The 25,266-nt window shown below is 45.2% G+C and overlaps 1 long non-coding RNA gene and 1 pseudogene across 1 annotated transcript; both read left to right on the top strand.

Moving 5' to 3' along the window:
* Window positions 1–2,427: 2,427 nt before the first annotated feature.
* On the top strand, window positions 2,428–4,731 carry LOC136360818 (coiled-coil domain-containing protein 42-like; annotated as a pseudogene).
* Window positions 4,732–10,361: 5,630 nt separating this feature from the next.
* On the top strand, window positions 10,362–11,114 carry LOC136359909 (uncharacterized). The gene is made up of 2 exons (XR_010743376.1): window positions 10,362–10,514; window positions 10,726–11,114. It is a non-coding gene; the product is annotated as an uncharacterized lncRNA (long non-coding RNA).
* Window positions 11,115–25,266: the final 14,152 nt, after the last annotated feature.

Genomic DNA, 25,266 nt, shown 5'->3' with positions numbered 1-25,266 from the left:
TTATCAGTAGGATAATTTAGAGGACCTGTTGAAAGGGATCTCTGGAGTTTTTTGTTCTGACTTCCAGCTCCAAGCATGATCAACAGCAAGTCTCTACCTCCATGGGCTCCTCTCTGCCCTAGGAATGTCCACGTGCCTCCCAAGAAACGTGTGGAGAAGAGATGACAGAAACAAGTGAATCTGGTTCAGTCTCAGTCTGCTCTTTAGCAGAACTCAAACTAGAGAAGGCCCTGGATTGCCCCATTTCACACTGATGCTCCTTGAAGGTCCCAGCATGAGGATGGGCTTGTGGGCAAAGCAGAGTCATGCCCACTTAGCCTGTCCTCATGCCCATTTCTCCATGCCGTGGTGCCACAGGCCATTTGACCACATGTCTGGAATGTGTAAGCTTGACTTCCATCCATTGTCTCTGCCAGTGCTGAGATTTTGGCTACAGGAAGAGTCTGTGATGGTGAGAACTGCTCCAGGTGATGTGCTGTCATGCTGCATGCCAGCCACAAGTTGGGTCAAAACAAGGGTCATTGTTTGTGGCTGAATATTCCCAGGGGCCTGTGATAGTACACCAGAACAAACCTAGGCAAAAATCCTGCCTCTTGGATTTCCAAATCCCAGCCACAGCCCCATGAAGCTGTAAGATATGGGCAGAGAAAAGCAGAGGAGGAGCTGGGGTTACTGCAACACACAGTAGATGTAGGATATTAGCTGGCTCCTTGGCACTGCTCCTGCTGCAGCTGGTGGGCATTTTGCACTCTTGTTTGCTTGTTGTTCATTGCTTAATGCCTTGCCTGGAAGTTTTCCTGACATACCTCCACCTGCAAGTGAGCAGCTTCTCCTGCAGCCCCTGGCAGAGCAGACTGTGTCCCAGCTGGGGAAGTTTCTCAGTGAGATGCTGGAGGGCATGGGAGAGAGAACCAGGACCTGGGGAACCAGCTGGTACTTGGAACAACCTGCTCTCTCCATCTGGGCACCTTTCCACTTGTCAGGAGAGATTTTATTTATCCAGAGCAGACAAAATTGTTAGGAAGGTAATAAAATAGAAAGGCCGAGGTTCTGTGGGCACCCTGTGGGATGTGCTTGCTTGCTTTTAACAAGGAGTAATTTTTTTCTTAAATTGGAAAGTATCCTTTGAAGGTACCCTAGGGTGCTGCCCAGGGCAGTTTCCTTAACTCAGAGGAAAGTGTGTGGATCTAATACCTGAGGGACAGATGGAATCAGCAAACTGACAAGCTGATGGTTTAGGGAAGTTTGCAAAACCAGTGGTGGCATGGGACATCCCATTCCAATGGCCTCCATGGCCACAGCACAGGCTCCACACCAGCAGCTCAGTCATGTTCTGTGTCTCTTCAATGCCTTTTCATTTTGATGGTTGCTTGCAAGGGTTTGATAGGCAAAAGTGGTGTTTTGGAGGCAGAAGAGAAAAATTATAGACTTCTAAATTAAAAAAAAAAAAAAAAAAACCCAACAAAAAACCGACAAAACAACAACAACAACAACAAACTGACACTGGTCAGAGTCTCTTGACACTAGCATTCCTATCAGTCATCCATGCTGAGGCTGGAGCTACAGCCTGTCTTTCACAGTGTGCTGGTGTGTGGTCCTTAGCATGTAATGTTTCTGAAGACTTCCAAGACTTAATTTTCCTCTTCTGGTCTCCACAACCCCAGTGCAAAAAAAGGTTAGAAACTGCACTTCTAGCAGAGAGTGTTGGAGTCCAGATGATGTCCACAGTTGTTCCTGTGTCTTCTCTCCTCAAACACATCTTTTCCTGTCACTGGAGCAAATGTTGGTAGAGGCAGAGATGTTGCAGTGGGATGAGTGAGAGTAAAACCACCAAGAGGAGCTTGCAGGGCAGCCTGATAGAGTCTGTTTGTGCTGGTTCCTCCCAGGTTCCTCCCAGATGAAGCAACTTCTCTAATTTGACTATCAGCCCTTGAAGTATTCAGCCCAATCTCTATAGCTCATCCCCAGCTTGATCTTTTATCATAACTAACAGGAGAAAAAATTCCTTTTGAATGGAAGAGGTGTTCTCCTTGTTAGACTCTGAAAATGAAGCACGTGCACATGGCCCTGGTGCTTTTGCTGCAGGGGTCATTAAATCTGTATTATTTGGATGTATCAATGTGCCTGGTGCCTGATGCGTGGCAAGCAAGCATCAACACACTGAAGCTTGGGCGCCGTCCTGCAGGAAGGCTTGGGCTTCAGGAAGGGGAAGAAGGGAAAACAAAAACCAGGCTGGACTCCTAATCTTCACTTATTCACCTCCTGAAGAAGAAGAAAGAAGCCCAAGAGATGGAAAAGACCCTGTCAGAGAAAGGCGAGTTGAGAAAGATAAGTGGATGCTGGGGCATGGTTGGAATGGCTTGAGGTTTTCTGGGGGGCAGGTGACAAATTATGGGTGCAGGCGACAAATTATGGGTGCAGGCAGCCATGTCACCCTCACTGTGGTGCTGCCAGGCCTTCAGGGAGAGAATTAAAGTCATCACTGACTGGTGGAGGGACCTGCACACCAAGAGGCCCCAGCTGGAATCCCATGTGGAGAGATCTGGAAGGCCTGTACAGGTACACCAGATAACCCAGAGCTGCACCACCAGCTCCTCCCCTCCCCTGGTGAAGAGGGTCTCGGGCTTGCACTCCTGTTCAAGCCTCCTGTTGAGACTGGAGCTGTGAGGAGCAGGACTGGCAGGGCACAAGGTTTTGAACCACATATATGGAAAGCCCTGATAGGTCTTGTGTGGAAAACAGCTTGTCCTGTACCAGTGGGTACATCTCCTGTGGGTCCAAAATGTCCCCCAGGAAGGGTGTTAGCCTTGCCCCCACTGCTGACACCCAGCTGTCCTCAGGGGACAGATTCAAGCAGGTCAGAAATTCAGGCTGCCATCCCAGGAACCTGTCTCCAGGACCAAAGGGTCAATGCAAGAGGGATGGGCCTGTGAAACGGGGAGAGGAAATGTTCCCGGGGTGGTCCAGTACTGGTTTCTCCTCTCTGAAGATATGTCCTATCAGTGCTGGTAAGTGACCCACCTCCCTCTTACCTTGCCTTCCTTTCCCTCTGTATGTGTGTGTCTGCTGGTGGGGGAACATGAAGAGTTAAGGATCCAAGCTCTGAAGACAAACAGCAAACAGAGAGACGAGAAGATGAAAAAGGATGGTGAGCTTTGAGAGCCAAGATGGAACTGGAAACCCTCATAAAAAAACACCGGAAACCCTGCAAAAACAAAGCAGAAGTATTCAATCTTCAAGAAGTACCTGGAGGATGTGGTGGAGGTCTCATGGGTGAGCTTGGACACAAGTGAGATGGACACAGCCTTGGGGAGAGCCTTAGATAAATGTTAAAACTGAGAAGGTAAGGGAAGTCCAGGACACTGGACACTTGCTCAAACCCAGAGACCTCAGAAGAGATGGAAAAAACAACCTGCAACCAAGGTGAGCCACAGGGAGCAGAGTTACGGTAGGAGAACCAGAACAGCAAGCAGAAGATTGAGAAAAGCAAAGAAAAACCATGACAAGGGGGAAAAGCTCAGGGCTGGGGGGAATGGGAACATCTTTTTGTCGCTGCTTCAGGTCAGATTATTTGTTTGGGAGAAGTGCAAAGCTGCCCAGAAAGTGTCCCCAGGGCGTTGTCAAAAAGCTGTGCTCTCTCTTGAGGATGTCAAGACATCACTCATATTCCAAACACCCCAGTTGTGACCTTTCAAGTCCTGGGGATGTGGCTCTGGAAGCTGCAGTTGTTCTGTGTGCTTTATCAGAGCACTGCTCACCTGGAGAAAAGGTGCAGTACGTCCCCTTGCTCATGGCAGTAACAGCTGTGGGTGTGGCACAGTGGGAACCCACCACGCAGGGAACGTAGCAATGCTCAGGAACCAACTGGGGCAATAGTCTCATGGAAAAAGACAGAATCCCAGAACAGATGGGGCTGGGGAAGGTGGGAAGAGGAGGGAGAGGCATTGGTCCTTGTAAGGGCCGGGTGCCAGATGACACGACACCTGCAGCTGGTGAGGGGAGGGCAGGGAGTTACTAACACCAGGAATCCTGTGCTGCAGTTTGAGGATATCTCAAAAGTCACTTCATGGTACAAGTTGCTGGTGAGAACACAGAAGGACCTTCTGCAGTCACAACACGGGCACAAGCAGCTGACTGAGCAAAACAAAATGTTCCTGGAGCAATACAAAACAGAGAAAGAAACTGAGATGCTTCAGTACAGAAATGAGTTGATGCAGCTCAAACTACATTTTGACCAGGCTCAAAGCGACATCCCTCTCTGGGTAAGGAGTTGTGGGGTGGGCAGGGGAAGATCTCCAAGCCTGGCTCTGTCACAACTGGCTGATGACTCATCCTTCAGCCGTGGGGTCATGGCGGAATCCAGTAACAGTCTCTGGGATTGGAAGAGGTTCCTAATTTCATCCCCTTCCCTGGGTTGGAGAAGGATGATTGGCAGACCAGTCTGGAGTAGGGAAGTTAGGGTCTCCAAGCCAGGGTCTCTGGTGCTGAATCATTACCTTTGCTAAGGCACGTCTCCATGCTGCATGTGCTCCCTCCTTCCAGGAGGCTCACTGGGCTGACATGCAGAGCAGGACTTCCAAGAAAACTGGGAGGCTGTGGACTATCAAGCTGGCCATCCACAACCTTTTCCAGTCCACCAACACATGGCTGCAAGCAGAGTGGAATGTGTTGGAGTATAACAGCCACAGACAGCTAAACATGGTAAAGCCAAGCCAGAAGGAGGAGCAGTAACGAGTCTCCACTGCTCCAGGGGAGGGGAGAGCCCACAGACCCAACAGATACCTTCCTTTTCACTGGGACTCTCTCTCAGGCTTGGTGAAGGGGCAGAGCACACCAGGCAAACCTGTCTCTTCTGAGAAGGCAGAGCAGGGTCCTTGCCTGGCAGAAGGAGTGGGAGCCAGGCAGGCTGAGGCAGGGGATGCAGATCAAGCCATGGCCAATTCTGGTTTTATTCACCCTTACCCTGAACTCAGACTCACCCACAAAAGTCTGTTCTGGTGGAACAGATCCAGCAAGGCAAATGTCTTATTCTGCTGCTCAGTTTGATTGGTGACATTTGCCAACAAGCCTCCCTGTGACTCCTGTTCCCTTCCCTGCCCTGAGCTCTGCCATCTCTTTTTCCCACCCTAGATACAGCAGTTTATCCAACATCTTAAAGACATCCAGTTCTATGCGGGAGATGCACCAGAGGGTTGCTACACCTCTGAAAACAAAAGGGACACGGCAATATGACCTGTCCTCCAGTGAAGGTTCAGTGGGTTGGGAAGGGAAAGAGGAGAGCAAGAGAACTCTACAGATACCCTAGATTAAAAGAAATAATAAAGGTGTCTCCTCATTTCCTGGGAGGATTGGGCACATCAGAGCAACTCCATCCCACAGCTTCACCCCAGACACCACTGGAATTCTGGTTGCATGACAGTGTTCCTGCAAAACTGGCAGGGTCATGAGAGCAGGCTGGGACAGGAATATGGTTTCAAATGGATCAGTACTAATGTTCACATTTGAACATCCCACTCAACCTAAGCTCTTAGATATTTGAGAGACATGTCATGTTGAGGTGGGGAGACTGTGCTTCAGGAGAGCTTCAGAGAGTTGCCACCACCACACCCAGCACTTGCATGGATGTGGATTTCTCTGCACAGCCATCTGTTATGGACTAAAGCTCACCATCCCCTCAAGCTCTTAGGGAAAGCTTGGAGAATGGATATAGGTGACAGATGAACCAGCCAAAGCTGAGCATTTAGCTGTTCATCATATGTGCCACCATGATGAATGTAAAACAAGAGGACTAATAGCTGCTCTGGGGACACACTGTGGTGGTCAGTCAGGCTCCATAGTCTTTTGGGGAAGACCTTTTTATGCACCAAGGCCTCAATAACATAAGCTTATGGATTTTGAAGCAAGAGGCCATTGATCACATGTTCCTGTTCCCTGCTCTTCTGTCCTGAGCTGGGGGGAAGAAAAGGAAATAAAACTCTGAGACTGGGGAAAGGTTGCACAGTGCAGTGCAGAAATGCTGTGTGTGATGCTCAGCTGTCCCCAGGCTTTGAGTGGGATTTGGGAGGAGCAGGGCTGGAAATGGAGCATCAGGGAATGAGCTTTGAGAGCATGTCCCAGAACACCCACCACTCATTCAGAGAGATGTTTCCACTTTTCTCTTCCTCACTGTGGCGCAGTGTCATTGCAATTGCTGTTTTTTAGGTCGTGGCCTAGACATAATTTAGCAGAATTAAAAATTGGTGGAAAAAAAGCAGTTCAAGTTCTTCAGCGTAGTGAGCATGTGACTGAGCATGAATCCCAAACTGGGTTTTTTTAGTCAGGCAGGTTCTGCCATCCACTTGGTTTGATCTTCCAAAAAAACAGGGTGTGAACTTTGATATTTCCACGTTGTATGGCAAGAAATAACGTGTCTGTAACAGTTTTAATCCTGGGTATTACCTCTCCTCCAAACTTCAGAGATTTACTGATATACACACCCTGCCTTCCCGCATGCGGGCGGGTAATTAAGAATAAAAAATCCTCCTTGTGTGTTGGTACACGTCTTTCTAAGCAATCCCAATTTCCATAGGGATCACATGTTGCTGAAATGCAGCCATTGCTGGTATCCTGTGTGCTTTGCAGTGTATTGTGTTCATAAATAAAAAGTAGGACAAATTTCAGTACCTATTTTTTTTACACAAGAGAAATAAATGAGGGCCTCAGAGCCCTGTGCCAACACAGAAATGAATAATATGTCTTAATATTCTTGCAGGAAATTTCAGAATGGTATGAATTGCATATATTAGATTGAATGATCATGTGGATTATTTCCCCTGATTTTTTAAAAATATTTTTTCATGATAAAGGTTAAAACCAACAAATTAAAGCTTTTAATTAACATCCTCTTAGTTGGGAATATGACTATTATGGAAATGTTTCCATTCTATAGCTATGCTTTTAAAATGAAGATACAGAAATGTAGAACTTACATCTCAAAAAATAATGTTTCTTTCACTATCCTCACATGAGCCTGGTTCAGTTGCCTGCATGTCCCCACATCACACTGCTGTGAACTAGGAAATAAAGCTAAAATCTAAGGCTGTTATAGAGAATCTTGTTTCTTGGTTTGTCTTGGTTTGGTGGTTTGGGATGTCTCTTTTTTTTGTTGTTGTATTTTTTTTTTGGGTGGGGGGGCTGGGGGGTTTAATGAATTAATGAATACCTCTTTTTAAATTTAAAAAGAAAAAGAAGAAAAGAAAAGCCTTACACTCTCTTTCAGGTAAATATTAACTATTAACTGAGACAAGGTAGTACAATGCTTTTGTTTCTTCTTTAAATTCTAGTATACCTGAGGTTTTTTGACATTAATTGGGCTACTAAAAGTGCTGGACACAGGCTGAAACTGAAATCTGAGCGCATAACAGGAATCTGTGCAGTGGTTAAGGAGTATCAGGGAAAATTTATACTTGGAGTTATATTGAAATAATTCCAATATATCTTCACTGGAATGAATGAGTTTATTTTGGATTCATTCTCTTGTAAGTAGGAGGTTGGCAGCAGCATGGATAAGAAAGTGGCTTTCTCTGAATTAGGAGACAGAAAGAAAAGAATGCAATCTAGGAAATGACACAGCATTGGTTTCTTAAGAAAAACCTCTTTCTCTAACTTTTTTGCCTTATTGTATATTTTGCAGAGGAAAAACTGTAAAAATTAAATGGAATGGCGGATGTGTGTGAAGGAGACGGGATGACTCCTGTTTAGAATTTGGTTTAAAATTTGAGAACATTCATGTGATTATTCCTCAGCAAGGCAGATCTTTCTCATGGGGGCGGGCAGCCACTCGGATTCACTCTGCTTCCTCGTGCTGCATGGCGCTGGGTTGTGTACAAATTACAGACCAACAGACCATGCTGTTCCCAGGCTGGCCTTGGGGTCACTCTTTCACTAAGAGCTCAAACCCTGGTGTGCAGCAAATCCCCCACTGTTATGGGGAATTGCAGCAAGTGCAAGTGCAGCCCTGTCACTTCATGTGAGTAAATCAGGACAAATTCCCAGGATTACTGTGATTATGTGATGTTTATCTCACATTACATCCTAGGCTTCAGGGCAGGATGGTCCCAGTGCCCTGCTACACATGTACCTGTGCCCTGCTGGAACCCCAAATGTCTGGGATTCCTGGGGGCCATGATGCATTTGGGGTGAAACATCTCTTTTTGTGCCCCCCAACACCAGGAGCTATTGGATTAAATGTGGAATGCTGCATCTGGGCTTGTCCTCTGCCAGGTTCTCACCTTCCACATTTCCTGTAAAATGCTGTTTTTAAGTTCACAAATATAATGCTCAGCCTGATTTGATTCTTACCCTCTGCTCTGCTCAGCTGGGTTCCCACCTGGATCTCAGGTGAGATCTAGCTCTGGCATCTCCCACCATAAGAAGGACTTGGAGCCGTTGGAGCAAGGTCTAGAAGAGGTCATAAAGATGCTCCAAGGGCAGCAGCACCTCTGCTATGGAGATACTGAGAGAGCTGGGGTTATTCAACCTAGAGGAGGCTCTGGGGAGATGTTACAGCACCTTCCAGTACCTAAAGGGTCCCCATGAAAGCTGGAGAGGGGCTTTGATTAGGCCATGGCATGACAGGACAAAGGAGAATGACTTTAAACTGACAGAAGGCAGGTTTAGATTAGACTTTCAAAAGAAATTCTTTACTGTGAGGGGAGTGAGGCACTGGAATGGGTTGACTAGAGAAGCTGTGGATGCCCCATCACTGAAAGTGTTCAAGGCTGGGCTGGTTGGAGCCTTGAGCAACTTGGTCTTGTGGAAGGTGTCCCTGCCCACATCTGGGGTTTGGAGTCAGATGATTTTTAAGGTCCCTTCCAACCCAAACTACTCTATGATAGTATGAAATTCGGTCCACTGTGGGCACAGCACAAGCTCAGTCATAATGGAGTTTGCAATGTTCTTGGGCTTGGCTGTGAAGTATTTGCAAGATGAGAGTGCAGTAGAGAGTACAGTGCTGTAATTTTTGTTCAAGTAGCTTTAAAAGAAAAAAAGAAGCACCCAGTCAGATATCAGCTCTCAACTGCTCAGGCACTTGAACTAAGATGGTTGTTGTAAGTTCCTTCCAACTGAAATAGTCTATACTATTCAAAATATCTAGGGTTTGATATTTTGTTGTTCAGTCCCAGACACACAGAGATAAGTGTGTGATCACAGCAGTGTGAAAAAAATTAGGTCAATTGTAAGTCTTCATTCCATACTTTTAAGATGTGTGTAGTTCCAAATGCTGCCATTATTGTGGCATAATTATAACAGCTGAAGGTCATTTGGTGGTCCTGGGTAGGTTATTGAAATGAGGGTCAATAAAACAACCCAACCCTTCATTGGGCATTGGGCACTGAGTACTGGGCAGAGAAACTTCATTTAAACGTTTTTGATGCCTGTCTGAGGGACATGCTTCGGATGAGCAATGGCTGGCTGTCAATTTGGCAACACAACTATTCAGGGGCAACCAGCAGCAAGAGTAATTGGTTGATGAGCCAGTTTGCACCAAGAGCTCATTGTGAGGGGCAGAAAAAAAAGGCTATGCTTCAGCTTAAGGGAAGGGGGAGCAGCTGGAAGGAATACTCAGCATAGAGACTGCATGAGGGGCTGGCTGGAGCAATGCTGAGTGCATGTGAGCCGGATCTTGTGTATGAGGGTTTGCCTGAGGGTGTCAGGCACCTGCTGAGAAGCTGCACATAGAGGGTAACTCTCTTGTGTTCGACAGGTAGGAAAAAAGGGGGAAAACTAGTTAAATTGCTTGCAAAAAATCAACCCAGTGTTTATGTAACTGCCAATGGTTATTTTGAAGACAGGGAGGGATGCCCTTAAAGCAGAGAGCTGATGATGACTTAAATAAGTACACGGTCCTGGCCAGAAAAGGATAATCTTTCAAAGTGAGCATGTACAGCTGCTCACACTTGTTCACTAACCCTTCCAAAATGTGTCCTGTGAGAATTCCCACACAACCCCAAGTAAATTGCAGATTCAGGAGGAAGCCACACTGCAGAATAACAGATGTTCAAGTCTCTGCTCACTCTCTGCCCCCCTGGATGGTGAGGCACTGCGGTCTGGCTCCACACCTGCCCTGCTCTCCCCACTCCCAGTCCTCTCGCTCTCCCCTTGCTTCATACAGACACTTTGATTCATTTTTCATGGATACAAATGTATGCACATAAAATGCATGGTGAGGAAAGAAAGATTAGAAACACCTGGTGGCAGCTTCTGGGGGAGAAATGCCTTCAAGGAGGTGAACCTAGGGCATTTTTCCCTCCTCCCTGTCTCAGGTGATGGCAAAGGGCTGAGGGTGGGGCTGGGGGCTGTACATCCCTGGTACACCTCCACCTGGAGCAAATCACCTTCATCTGAGAGGTGTGAAGTGTTCCTGCTGATGCCAGGGAAGGGAGGAACAGCAAGTGGGACAGGAAGCCTCTGGTGGACAAGGTAAGATGAACCCAGAAGACGTGCATGGGAAAATTCCCTCAGGGAAGGGTCATGTAGTTAAGCCTTTGGGAGTGCACCAGTGGAGTTGTGATAAACCAGAATTTGCTTTTCTCCATGAACGTGGCACCTTGGGTAGGTTTAACTTTTCCCTCATTGCAGTTTATGTCACAAGATCTATTTGTTAGAATGTTAATAAAAGGTATATGGTTGATCTATAACATGTTGTATGCTTCTGACTGGTGCAGTTTTCCTCTCTGTGTGCAGGTCCTCACACCTTGACGTGCCTACACATCTCTTCAAGGCTCATGAATTTAGGGAAGCACAACTTTTATGCAATGTCAGTCTGGTGGCTCTTGCTCTTCTAAACCATGTTACAGGAAGAGGAGTTGAAGACACAGGATTTCAAAACTGACCCAAAATTCACAGTATCACTTTTCCACAATATCTAAATATGAACGACCACAGGAACCTCTTGTCCTGGGGAAAGACTGATAAGAGATTAGAGTCTGGCATTCTGCTAGGCCTAAGGGAATAGTAGCTGTAAATTTACATAACAAAGATAAAGTTGTATAATGATTTTCATTCTAACTTGGTTAGCAATTTGTTACAATTTTCACCTTTTGGGATGAAATTTTCTGGGCTTGTTTTCAGACTGGAAAAAAGCACACAAATGTGTATAAACTTGTTTAAGCTAAATATTGTTAAATAATCTCTGCATCTAAAGAGAGATAGGAAACTTTTCTCCCATTATTACTTCCTATGATTCCTTCAATGAATGTTGATAGAGCAGACCCAGCTGGTTTTACACACTGAAGTGTGAGTCAAATGTGCTTGATTTCATGAGCTATAGCTGTTCTTTTCAGCCTCATTAGTTTTTGAAGGTTTTATCTTAGATTTTTGTTTTCAGGTCTGCAAAGCTAGCAAGTTCCATGAGCCAAAACTCTGATTTGAGAATTGCATCAACTGCTCAGTATTTTTCCAACTGTTGTAATTTTTATTAGAAAGACTAGTGCCAGGAAGTTCTCACCCAACTTTCCTGTACCAGTACTCCTTCTCCTTTGGATGCATCTCAGACAGTAGCTGGTCTGTCGTGCCCCTAAGAGGTCTGGCAGCCCTGTGGCACTGGTAAAGCTCATTTCTCTCAGTAAAATCCAAAAGTTTGCTTTGTAACTACCAGTAGCATGTCAGTAAGGAAGAAGAGACACAATTTGATCGCTTGGGTTGAAGATGATATTTAAAGGCCCCTTCCAAACCAAACTATTTCTATGACCTATTATGTGGCTGGTGAATTTGGTTCACACGGTGTAAAAAGTTGTATAATAGCCTGTGTCCATGGGTGCATCAGAACTGACATTGACTGATGTCCTGCTCTGAGGCTCAGCAAGGAACTGATTTGTGTGTGTGCATTAAGATTAAATTAAAGACATTCTGCTGTAATAAAACAGATTTATGTCTGCACCAGGTATATTTTCTAGTATATCAAATCCAGTAGGAATTAATTTCATGGTCTTATTGTATTCTTAGTGCCATAGTTTTAAACCAAATAAAAGATCCTCAAATGGTGATGGCAAAAACGGCGAGAGCAGACTTGAAAATCAGCTCCTTGTTGCTTACACTGAATTTATATACAGATCTTGACATTTGAGCTAGTGGAATTTTCCAGTGATACGTAAAATTAGACCTTCATATTTGTTTTTATTTTCTATCTGCCATCCATTTTGTTTGCCTAGGTTAAGTTTCTAATTTTCCTTTTATACAGTCCCTGCACACTGGTTAAACATACTTGGTGGGAATATTCTTGCTCAGTTTGCAGGAAAACACTTTGCTAGGGGGACCCATTTGGATCCCAGATTGCAAATAGTTACAACTGGAAACTTGGAATATATTTTCCTTCTTGAAGTCAGGTCCACTAGCAAATATCACAGTATAATTATCATACCAGAGAGAGCCAGAGTAGTAGTGTGACTGATCTATTTAATGGCTAAAAATGCAGGGTTGTAAACAGTATTCTGTCCTCTGCCAGTGAGAGTTTCAGGCATTTCAACACCTCACCCTGTGCCCATTGGAGTGACAGTGAGTTGCTTCTCTGTGCTGTCATATACCTCAGTTAGTTCAGCTTTGTAAATCTTAGAATCCTCAGACAACTCAAAGAGTTTCTTCAGCATAGATCATGCTCCTAAACCACTGTTTTGATCTTCAGAGCTTTTTTTGCTGTTGCTGAAGGTATTTTTTTCATAAACAGAGATCTTTTATCAGCTCAAAAGTTTTTGCTGTTTTCTCAAGGAATGGATCCTTAACCCTTACTGCTATTAGCAAAGCCACTGATGTGGTGCAACCCTGCTCCTGGGCTTAGAAGATCTGTTGGCTGAAGGAAATGAGCTCTGAGGAATGAAATGCTTACTTTGGTTCTAATTATCTCATATTCAAAGCCCAGAATTATTTCAGGAGTTCATTTGATTGATCTTTATAGATTAGGTAAAATTGATGTGGGTGACAATTCATATTTATCCTGTGGTGACTGGATATCCAGGATATTCCTGGGTACTTGCACAATGCTGTGTCTTTCCATTTAATTTGAGTGTGTTTATCTGGCTTGTGGTGTGTTCAGAAACTGGTCCTCTTTCCACTCTGAAAGTTGATGTTCGTGGAGTTTAAGTTTTTATATAGGTTGTGTTGTCCATTCCTAAAAATAACACATAAAGGTGTTTAATGGAAAACTGATATGTCATCCTCTGAGGTTATAACTGCCCTAATATTTTAGAGGACATGAAGTGTTTTCATGAACCATTTAAAGAAAAAAAAAAAAAAAAAAAAGGGCATTTTCCCCATGAAAGTAGGCAATCCTCTGTTCAAGGCAAATTCAAGGGGAAGGGAGGATTTGTCCCTCCAAATCAGCCCTAGAGACAGGTGTGCTACAATTTCATTTTTACACCAAATAATCCACTTCTCTGCTTTGGCAGGTGTCCACTGCTAGGGAAGCTGGGCTGTGAGGGGCAGCAGGGCCCTTGTAGGTGAGGTAAAGCTTTGCCCCAGATGTTTAATCGGTTAGGAAAACAAATAGAGGTAAGGGAAGGGAATGAGGTGGAGACTAAGGGCAGAAAATGTGAGTGGGATGAGTAGCATGTCCTAATGTAGCCCACAACTCAGGTGCTGGGCACTTGCCTTGGAGAGGGGCTGAGGAGACTCACCATGGCAGGAAGATGAAGAAAAGGGAACATCATGATCATGAGAGAGCTTTTGGTTTTCCTTTCAGTGCAGGCAAAGAGAAGTAAGGAAAAACAAAAAAATGAAACAGTGAAATGAAACAGTGGGGAATTCAAAACCCATAAGAAGGTGGATGCTTCCATGTAGCATGAGCCTGGTGGGTCACAAATGCATCCCCCTGCCCCACTCAGTCTGGCCCATCAAGTTTGGGATAAAGCAAATCAGGAGCTGTGCTGAACACACTGTGTTTGCTCGTATTTTGTATTTGTTAATCTACCCATTCATTCACGAGCTGCTTAAGGTGTTGCTGGAGTTAAATCCTGAAAAGGGTACACAAACAAACTCAGCATGCAGAACCCTTCCTCAAAGGGCTGTGCAGCAAGCAAGCCCCAGGGAAAGCTGAGAGGAATGCAGCAATCAGAGCATAACTCACTCTGTTAGTAATTTTTTTTACTCTATCTTATGGAGAGTTTATTTTGGCAACTGTGGAGCATGAAAAAAAAAAAACAAAAAACCAAACCAACAAATCAAACCAACCAACTATTCCAGTTGTGAGTATTGTATATCTTTCCTGATCTGGAGAGGATTGCCTGATGGGACAGAGCAGGGTGGTTGGCAATGGATAGAGTCCATGGTTGGAAGAACAAGACTTTCCTGACAAAATCATGGTAAAACTTTCTAGCTTGATAGCAGACAGAAAATTGCTGACAGGTATTTTCTAATGGAAGTAATCCTGGAGGATGATTTGTGTAGAGGTTGACAGTTGATGTGGAGCCACATTCAGTTCCAGAAAGAACAGAATTGTTTCTGCAGTATAATAACTTCAGCATGTCAGAGATATCTCTGCAAGGGAGACAAGGCACAGATGTGGTTTTCTGAGAGGCAGCAAGGAAAGGCATTTGTGGGTTGGGTGATAGTTGACAACAAATACCTACTCACCTACCTAAAAGGTGGGAAAACCTGCAGAACCTGCAGCTCCCACCATACTTATGTGCTCATGGGGGTCAAACATCAAATACAAGAAATACAGCATCAAAATAATCCACCTCTTGCCACTCTTAACTGATGTGCAAAGAATGAGCATCTTACAAAGGTCTTTTGATGAACTAATCCAAACTAACAGTCACTTACAGCACGTTCTTGCAAAAGCTTGTGGGAGTGCTGTGGAAACAACATTATCTTCTTTTCTCTTTTCATGTCCCTTTATGTGGCAAAGGAGTTGAGAGTGTGTCTGGATCAGTCCCCATTTCCTGGGCCATAGGAACAAAGCACCTGACAGCCCTATAGATCTCCTCAGTGCATCTGTGTCCCTTGAGCAGGCAGGACAGGCCAGACCATCCTTTGATGCAGGGAAATTATGAGCAAAGCCTGGATTGTTTCTTCATTTGGGTATGCACCTCTATACAGCAGCTGCAAGACCTGAATGTCTGCAAACATGTCCTACTGCTCTACAACAGCAGATGAACTTCTTTTTTGTAGTCATCTGGGTGGCAGGGGCTCTTGGGGTCCTCGAGACTGATTTAACTTTAACAGAGGAATAAAAGGTGATGGATTGGATAGCACACTGTGGACAGGCTGCCTGTGCTGTGAGTGCTTACACACTGGAAACTTTGCTCCCCAAAACTTGCCTTGAACCTGATTGTGAACTGGAGTCTGAGCAATTAAGACAACTACTGAGCCTGGGCTTGTGGTGGCTTCAGCCTGCATGGGATACCCAGCTGAAATACAGATGTAGGACGTGACTGAAGGTACAATGAAGCTAATGAAAATACAGATACCACGGATGGTGTCCCCAGGGACACTCATGGGGTTGGTTCCACAGAGGAAAAGTTGGTTTAAGCAAGTGTCTTTTCATTCCCTTGCATACACTACTCTGCGCCGCAGGCCAGAAGCTGAAATTCATCAAACCTGCTGGATATGCCAGTAGGAGGCATTACTTTACCTTAAGCTTTGGTCAGTGTATAGAGCAGTTCCCTTGGTCATCTTGTTGGTTGAACTGTCTCAAGTCTTCTTCCTCACCTTCCCTCCCAGCCCTTCAAATCCTCAGTCTTATAAGGCACATGAACTCCAAACAGGAATCAATACTGTCTGCAGGCCAAATCCTTTCAGCTAAACCTGAATAACTGTTTAGTTACAGTCCTCTCTAACTGGGGTATTTTCCTCTACAGATGATCAGAAAATTTGTCTGCTTAGAGAAGATTTTGGCTGAGCCTATAAGTAATTTTAGTTCTCATGACTGTGGAATAAACTTTTGTTTTGGCAGCTGCAGTGTCCAGTCTTGTTAATTTATTTCTTTGTGAGCTGTGAAGAGCTTGGATTAAGCTCCAAGAAGTGGGCCATAGCAAACGTGAGAGAAGAGCAAATCTCATTTTCCCTGTCTTTCTGATCCTGGGGGCTGTGTCAGGGTTTGGTGGTGCAGAAACACCTTCTGCCCCTACACAGCCGCTCAAGCAACTAACCTTTCCTACCTCCTGTCCACACACTATATATGAGGATGGAGGGAGATCTCCAACAGGGTCAGTTCTGCAGGGTTCCTGCTGATTTTGGAGGGTCTGGGTAGGCTGAATAGTACAGGCACACAGCTGAGGAATACAAAACAGGAGAGTTTTGGTGGGCTCCTTCTGTTTATCATTCTATGAAACATCTGTTTCGTTTCAACAGGACTAACAGGCTGGATGTTGCTTTGATCCACTGTTGCAATTCCCATTTGTGTTACTGTAAAGGCTGAAGGTTGATGGTGATGTCTCTCCTGATGGCTGTGCATGTTGTTGCTCTCTGGCATGACAGCAGCAGCACAACCTCCCAGTTTGACGGGCAAACCTACCCCATCTCCTGCTCAGAAAACAGCTCTGAAAGCTGCTGTACCCTGGGAACGACAGTGTGCTTGGATTTATGAGGCTGCCTTGAATAAAGGACTGCACATGCTGCTGTTGAGGAGAAAGTCATAGTGCTACTAGACATGTTTTTTGATTCTAGGCTTTTCTTTCCTAGCAGCCTCTCCTTATAATTTCTCTCTTTGGTGACAGTGTTATTTGTGTAGGAACAATAATTTTGCCTTTTCTTGGCAATATTATCAAAATACCAATGTCATTAGCAAAAATTTTTGTGGAGAGTCACAGGGAGCATTGACATTACTCCAGCAGTGGACAGCAAATGGTTAAATCTATTTAATTTGCTTGTATGTTTTCTGTCAGAATAAACGGCAGCTTATACTCCACAGACTATTTCAATTGCACACACAAGCTATAGGAATGCCTCTGATAAGCTTTATCTTGGATAGTGTTTTGGCAAAGAAAGCCACTTCAAATGAATTATTGCAAGTTTCCTCTTTCCCTGAGTAAGTTACTTCATTCATTGTAAATTATGTCCTTGCAAATTTTGAATTATTTGTGTTCCTCTGAAAAGGTTTTTCCTCTGTACACTTTGTGTATTTCCTATTATTCCATGTCCAGATGATTCCTTCCCGATGACTGGGTTCACTCTGAACAAATCCACGGCCTGTGCTGAAAACTAATCAAAGTAAATGCTGAGATTGTTCCAGCTGTGTTTCACGTGTGTGTTTATCCAGAACTTGGCTGAACATTAAAACAGATGAAATAGGAATGGTTTCTTTTCCTGTGCCTGTATCCATTCCATGGATACTTCCATGTCTTGTAGATTTGACTCTGGTTGAGTGTTTTATTGAAGTAAGTATTGATGAATGTGCTATGTTTAGAAGAATTTGACAAAATAATAGAGCATTGCATACACCCCCATATTTACAACCTGTGTTGTAAATAACACCTGTGATTATCAGAAACAAAAACATGTTACAAATGTAATTAATTTGTTGTCATTTAATGCTGTTACAATAATATGTTTCTATTCCTCATTTTTTGCTGATTATTGTCAGCACCACAATAATGGCTTTGTACAGTACAAGCAAACAGTAAAATGGAAAATTGCAATTCCTAAAAGCTGTCATAAAAATACTCCCAGTAGTGGGTGGCCAAATAAAAAGATATTTAGTAAACTTGAAAACAGGCATACAAGGACATGCCTGGATGGATGGGTGCAAACAGATGTGAACTCTCTTGCTCTGCAAGCCAACTGGGCACAAGCCAGCTTCATCAAGAAGCCATGAAGCCATGTTCATGCAGTGCTGGGCTTAAATATTCCACCCTGCCTATTAGGAGTTTGCTTTATCTCCCCTCAAGTAGCCAGAGAGCTCATGCAAGCTCGGTGTGATGATGCAGCCAGCTCAGTCGAGCTGGTTTGGAAGGCAGACAGAGGAGCTCGTGTGTGTCTGCTCCCATCTGTGTAGACATGCCCTAAACCAGGCTGGGTGAAGTTGGGAGTCTTAATTAAAAACTATGGGTGACATTTGGAGTCTTAATTAAAAACTATGTTAATTTAGTAGGCCAAAATTTTGCCTGCTGTTGGCATGGATCTGTATTGGACAAGAATGCTTTTCCCCTTCCCAAGCAGACAAAATATTGGAGCTTGTGTCTTTGAAGTTGGAGATGACAAAAAATTACTTGGATGATTTCTGCTTGAAAATGTCTTTCTTTGTGTTTCCACATCAGGTTGGGTGCTCACATGGTTCCCTATCCCCACAGTGTCTGGACACCTTGTGTTCTCTGATGGACAACTCTAACAGCTCCTGTGAGAAGGGAACATGCTGGGTTTTCCCATTGGACAGACGGGAAACAGAGTCCCAGAGACAAAAGGGAGATTTCCCCAAGGCTCCATGCTGCCTCACGCAGTGGCATCCTGGACCAGTTCCTCCAAGGAGTCATGAAGTGTCTCAAGACTCCTTTAGAACTTCCCTTTGGGCCTTTTTCATACAGAAAATGTGATGCCTTTGCTTTTCTGAATTCTAACAAGTCTCACACTAACCTGGCAGCATGAGGTCAGCATGGGCAGGTCGCACTGCTCCATGGCCACTGGTGGACATGAATGGCCAATACATGGCCTTTGCCATGGCCTGTGACCATTCCACAGCTTCAGTGTGAGCAAATGCCTTGGCACAGGTTTGGTCTGCATTAACTTACTCTTGCCAAGATGGTGTCCTGGCACCCTCTGGGGAACACAGGAGCACAGAGCCATTCCCAAAATTCACCCTTTTGGGATGAGAAGAACATTCACTCATCCAGCCTCTCTTGTGTGTTTGGGGGATAGCCCTTTGTCCTGTTTTATTTGGATTTTTAGGCATCATATCACTTCATTTGTAAAATGCTCCCATGGACTTCCCAGAGAAATGAGGACCCTGCTTGACCTCATGCTTGGGTGGGACAGGACGTGAGAAGGAACACTGCATGGAGGGAAAACATCTGAATTACGAGCCCCTTTGGGAGAGAGTGACTTCATACTGACGACCTACAAGCAGCAAAACAGGCCAAATCACTTGTATAAACTATTAATTGAGAGGAAATTGCCATAATCTTACTAAAATACTTCTGTGCTGTTTTCCCACCACTGTTCCGAGGGAAGCTGAGCGATCAGGCCATGCATCCTAGACAGGATTATGCCTTTACTCAGGTAAAGCCTTTGGACTGCCACAGCTTTTGTAGCAGTATGCAGCAGGAAGAGCTGGGATGGGATGTGGAATAGGAGGGATTCAGACATCTGAGGACTGTGCAGTTGGCAAACAGGGCATGGGCACTCATCTCAGGCAGCACAAACTCTCAGGGTCTCCATTGCTTTGCAGGTGCAGGGGGGAGATGTGTTTGTAGGGCACTTCTTAATTCCCAAGGTAGGCAGATGTGCTTTGAAGCAGCTGAGGTTTCTGAGCTGTTCTCATGGCTCCTCCGCTTGCCTAAGGACAGGGAACGGGGCTGGGCTTCAAATGATGAGTTCAGTCCTGCCCTCTTTGAAGTCCCTGGCAGAAATTCCCAGCACCAGCTACGAGGTCTGTGTGGCTGAAGGGGCTACAACAGAGCAAGATGCCTTATCTGGCCAGTTTAACTGGAGAGCCTGGGACTGCTTGGTCTGGGGGGTCGTGATGGGGCACACCAGCTGGGTTGGCTAGGCTGGGGTGCAACGAGCTTCATGGATCCATGCCCAGAGGACTCCTTGAAGGACCCTGTTAGAATTTAATACAATTCATCCCTATCTTCTTTCCCTCCTGAGAGCCCACACTTTACTCCTATGGCCAGCACTGGAGTCCCAGCATGTATGGAAATAGTTTAACAGGCTTCAGGCAGGGTTTGCAGTGTTGAAAATTAGAAAAATAAAGAGTTTCATAGAAACAGAGCCAATTGGATCTGGAAGCCATGGAAGAGAGAGAAAAAAAACATTATCAGACTCTTGGCACGGGGATGTTTGTGTGTGTGTTTGCTTGGCTGTGCTTCTGATAGATGCCTTGAGCTTCTGTGCATGATGCCTGGCACAGCATGGGTGGGGAGATCCAACAAGCAGAGGAACACATGTGACAAGATGCTGCTGGTTGGTCTTTGACTTTTTGGATAGGTAAAGTGGCCCTGCATCCTCCACCCACTTCTGTAAGCTTGTCCTATGCTTAGTCTGCAAAGCTCTATATAGTAACATATGGTAATAGACCAGTGGGCTGCAGCCAGGCAAAAGAAGGGGCTGTGAAGCATGACAGCCCTGGATTTATTGCACTGGCCCAAATGTGTGAAAATTATTGTAAAAAATTTACTTTACTGTGTAGTCACAGGGGACACTGATCAAAGCACTCCCGATGTTGTGCTTGACCCCTGCCCTTTAACATGAAAGACACCAACAAGGTCCAGAATCTGGTTTTATTTCCCAGGCCTGCACTGGCACGAGCTGGGTCCCTGCTGCCCAGCATTTGCTCCAGCAGCAGCTGTGTGCACTGCTGCTCCCAAGGAGAGTCTCTGCTTCATCAGCTGGACGGATGGTCCCAGCTGGCTTGAAAGGCAACACCACGGCTTCACGATGTGTCCAATTCTTTTTAATTTGTTTCTCATTATGCAAAATTTCAGGCATATGTCTAATGCCATCTTACATTTAGACCCATACAGTAGATGATTGCAGGACTGCAAAATCTGAGAGACTGTGGGTTTTGCCCTCTTCCTGTTTGACTGCTGTTGCTGTTCCTCTCTGTAGTCTATTCCTCCCCCTGCCAAGACAGATCGGCTGCTATCAAAGTCCTGCAGCTGACATATTTCTAATCATCCCTTCATTGCAGTCTATCTTCTGTTAACAATTAGTGAACCCCTTCTGGGATTTGGGGTTATTGTTCTAACTTCCTAATTATTTATCTTTTTTTGGCTCTTTTATTTCTTGGCAAGAAAGATTTAGTGGCCAGGAGACATTAATACACTTGCTCTCCAAGTTCTTGTGCTTTGGTTAATCACTACAGCTGAAACCTGTTGATACTGGATGATTTCTGGAGCCTTATTATGTGAGTCTTTACAGCACATTTAACAAAGGAGCAATAAATGAGCTCGGTGGCAGGCATATTTCTGTGATGGAAATTGCTTTTCCCTTTGGGATGGGATCCAAAGATCACTGATGTGAGTGAGATTCTTTCCAGCAACTCAGGAGCTTTGCTCTGGTTGCTGATGGAGGCACTATCACCCAGATCACCCAGTCACTGATGGCTGAGGTGCCTTAGCTCTCCTTGCACCCTTGGTCACATGTTGGTCCCTGGCAAGAACTGCTGATGGAAAATCCGAGTTACTGATCCTGGATCTCTTGGGAATGTAGGGGAACCCAACTGATGTGAGCTGTGCTCAGTAAATTTGCTTTATAAACTTCTCTCCTGAGGAACCTCACTATTTACATTGTTGTTCCATACTAAGTTGAACAAAGCAAAATTATTTTTAATGTATTTTTCCTCCCGATGCCTCTGTGATTATTAGTTACTACTTGCACAAAACCAGAGCACAGCCATTAGCTAGGGCTGCTGCGTGAGATTACCTAAGGAATCTCCAAATCACCTTTGGTTGATCTCAGGTACATCAGCCATAACAAACTGACTCAGAATGGCCTGTTCTGACTGTTCATGCTGGGCTTTTTCTTTTATCTGCTCAGGTTATGCCATCCTTCTACCTACACGCTGAAAGCTTTCTTTGTTAAAATGGTGAGACTAATTACTCATCAGACTTGGAAAGGTTCTGCTGTCCTGTCCTGTCCTGGCAGACTGCCCCTCCCACCCTCCCAGCAAGTCCAGGGCACCATCTTCTGAACTCTGAAAAAGGGATTCCTCCCACCATTTTCCAGGCATTTCAGTGTCAGCATTACATAATTCATGTATTGTTCAAGCCATGTTAACATTGCTCTTTTTCTCGATTACTCCTTATTAAAGTGCTGTGTCAGCATATTTGTTTGTTTTCTTTCCCATTAACTTCCAGGAGCTTGGCTCAATCCTTTATACATGTTAATGCTCTCCTCTGATCAGTTATGTGTCAGCGTGTGAATAATCTTTATGCAGGAAAACCAAATATCCACACACTGCACTGGGAATCCTACAGGGTCATATTAATGAATTTCACGAGGGGAAGGGCAGAAGAAACACTGAGATTTGGTGCTCAGATCACTCACTTCCAACCAAAACCATTTGATTAATCTTTCTTTTCAGCACCAGAGAATGTTCCTTACACTCTGTTCCTTGTATTCTGGTGGCCAGGGATCTCTCTTCCTTCAGCAAGAAGGGACACACCCCTCTGGGTGGAAATTTGCACCTTCAGTGGTTGTACTTGCCTTCTGGAGAAGCCCATCTCTGGCCACTGACCACAAAGTGAAGCTTAATGGAACCTTTATCACACTCACCACTTCAGAGAAGTGCCTGCCATCGCCTCTAGAAGTTACTTCTGAGAAGACTAGAGGTGTCTGTTATGGCTGGAGGCTCAAAAATTGGACTTGGTCTGACGCACAAGAAAAGTTAATAATTTCTGTCCATTGAAGAGCTGAAGAAAGCAGTAATGCTGTGCTTTCCTCACTCCTCCCCATGCCCAGGTCTGTGAAGTATCCATGTGGGATATGGGAGACTCCCATGAGTGATTTTCCTCTGCCTGATGGGACTTGAACTTGCTTTTCCCAAAGAAATGTCCAAACAAAGCTCTCAAAGCCTCTCCCAGACTCTGAAACTTTTAAAGATGTTCCCATTTGTATAAAATAATTAAACTGCCAGTGGAACAGTCCAGGTTTCTCCCCTTCTCAGCTGAAAGCCCTAATAACAGGGTGTAGTGATTTAGGAAACCTGCCCACACATTCTGTGGCTTTTGTTTGAAGGTCTGAGATCTCAAAGCCTACCTGTGCCAAGAACGCTTTCCTGGCTGGGTCACCAACCCCTGCCAGGCTCTGTCCATCAAACAGGGTCTGTTAAGCACCATGGTCCTGCCTTCCAAAAAAGACATAATGGACAGCAGCTTGGCACCTCCAGAGAAGTACTTAACTCAAGGAGGTCACCTTGCCTGTGGGCACACCAGGCAGTTCCTCCTTACTGGATGGCACCTGTTTAAAGAGAAAGCTTGAAAAAAGGAGCTGGTCTGGAGGGAAAGCATTTCCCCAGATCAGGCTCAGAGGAAACTGCCTGGCTTCACAGTCTCATGAGGACAAAAGGATCCCTCCAGGAGGGTAAACTCTGTGTGCTCCAGTTCAGTTTTGATTTTCAAGCTTGCATTCAGTGAGGCCATGTGTTTTCTGGACCCTCTGTGCCATAGGTTTGCTGCTGAGAACAGTTTGTTGGGACATGAAGACTTAGGCCCATTCTGTAGCAAGTATAATATTTCCCTCCAAATGATATTTTCCTACTAGAAGTGATATAAATAAACAATAAAAATTTTTTGTGCAGTCAGTAAGAAGCCCTGTATTTCATCGGCATTTGAACAGGGATTCATTAATGTTCTAGTTACATTTTAACACATTTTTCTAAGCATTAAAAAAATCCATTCACTTTGCAGTTAAATATTTTATTTTCTGGTCAGGGTCTCTATTTTAAACACACACATTGTGTGTGAGTTTATATATTTTTATATGCATTTGTATATGCATATACATAAAATAGATCTGTATGTATTTTATATAATATAGGCCTGTATGTGTCTATATTATATTTGGCCTGTATCCACTCAGGCCTGACTGCCCTGAGTTTAGAAACTAAACAGTTGCAGGCTTGGCTGGTGCTGGGATGGGGGACCACCTGGGAACCTGGGTGCTGCAGGGACTGGCCAAGAAGTCGTGGTTAAACACATGGTGAATTTTAGACCACAAAAATTGCATGAGTGGAAAGACTTCATTTGGCACCATTTTTGCTGTTGAGCTGATGGATGGGAGATTAAAAAAAAAAAAAAAATATATATATTAAAAAAAAAAAATCCCTCCTCCTCACGGGTGGGTGTGGTGACTTAGATGTCTGAACAGCAGAGCCTCCCTACCCTCCGGAACTTACACTCTGAGGCCTTGAACTTGAAAAAATAAAAACAAATATGCTTAACAGTATGCATGTGGGAACTCGTATAAGTGTTCACAGGTCTGGAGCCCGGGGAGAGCTCTGAGAACTGTGTAGGGATCCAGAGCAAAGCTGGCCCTGGGCATCCAGGGGGGCTCCAGTGATGAGTGGGCTGTCCCCTGCATTTTGCCTTTCTGCCTCGAGCGTGGTGGGGATGCAACTGGTGCTGGCACTGGGTGGGGAGAGGTGAGGCCTTGGAGCTCCTCTTCTTTTAAGGACTGAAGTTGGTTTTACGCTTTCATATTTATTTTAAATATTTACAAATGAGTGTGCCTAAAGACCAGCGTGTATGTGTTTCCTGCCATCTTGCCCCTTTGCAGGCACCAGGGGAGAAGCACTCAGAAGGGGTGAGAACATCATCCCAGGGGCTCAGCAGAAATTCAAGGGGAGCATTTTGCTTTGGTTTATATCATTCTTGGAACTGCTTTTTCATTTCCTACAGACAGGAGTGTGCCTGTGCTCAAAGGAGCCCGGGGGACACCAGCACATGGCTGTGGGACAGTCTTGTCCTAACCAGCCTTTGCGATGCTGCTCATCACCCCGGGGTCACCTCTGGGGTCAGTGGGGTGGGTTTTGGGGATGCTTTCCGGAGCTGATACGCATCTGCTGCGCCTCGGTGAAACCTTTCGCACAACCTGCTGCCAATCCTTTGACAAGGATGATTTCATAGCAGATAGCTCACAGCCAGTTATTTATAGCTATACACATAGCAGGGGCTGGCCCCGGTGCTGTGTCTGGCGGGTTTCACCCCCAGCTCATCGCTTACAAAGGCCCCCGGACAAAAGCGGAGATATGAATAAGGGCCAAGGATCATTACCTTGGGCAACAAAAGCTGTCCCGGAGAACAAAAATAGCATAGAAAGAGCCCACAAAAGGCAGAAAATCCTTCCTTCCTGCCATCTCCTCTCCGGGCCTTGCCTCCAGCGCAGGGGAGTGCAAGGGCAGGCGATAGCCCGGGCTGAGGGGCTCCAACAAAGAGCCCTCGGCACAGCCCCGGCCCCGGGCTACCTTCGCGCCCTGCCCTGAATGCCGCCCCTTTGTGCGGGGACACAATGGGGAGAACCCCACGGTGACACCGAATGAGTTACAATGCCAACATCTGTGAGACAGTTTCTTTGCCGGGCGATGGAGAAGAGGCAATAAATCCCTGATAGGCTGACTCGGGGGAGCAGTCACCCATG

The sequence above is a fragment of the Sylvia atricapilla genome, chromosome 4 (genome assembly GCF_009819655.1).
Source record: "Sylvia atricapilla isolate bSylAtr1 chromosome 4, bSylAtr1.pri, whole genome shotgun sequence".
NCBI lineage: Eukaryota > Metazoa > Chordata > Aves > Passeriformes > Sylviidae > Sylvia > Sylvia atricapilla.
The sequence above is the reverse complement of the archived record's forward strand: the minus strand, read 5'-3'. Positions and strand labels throughout refer to the sequence as shown.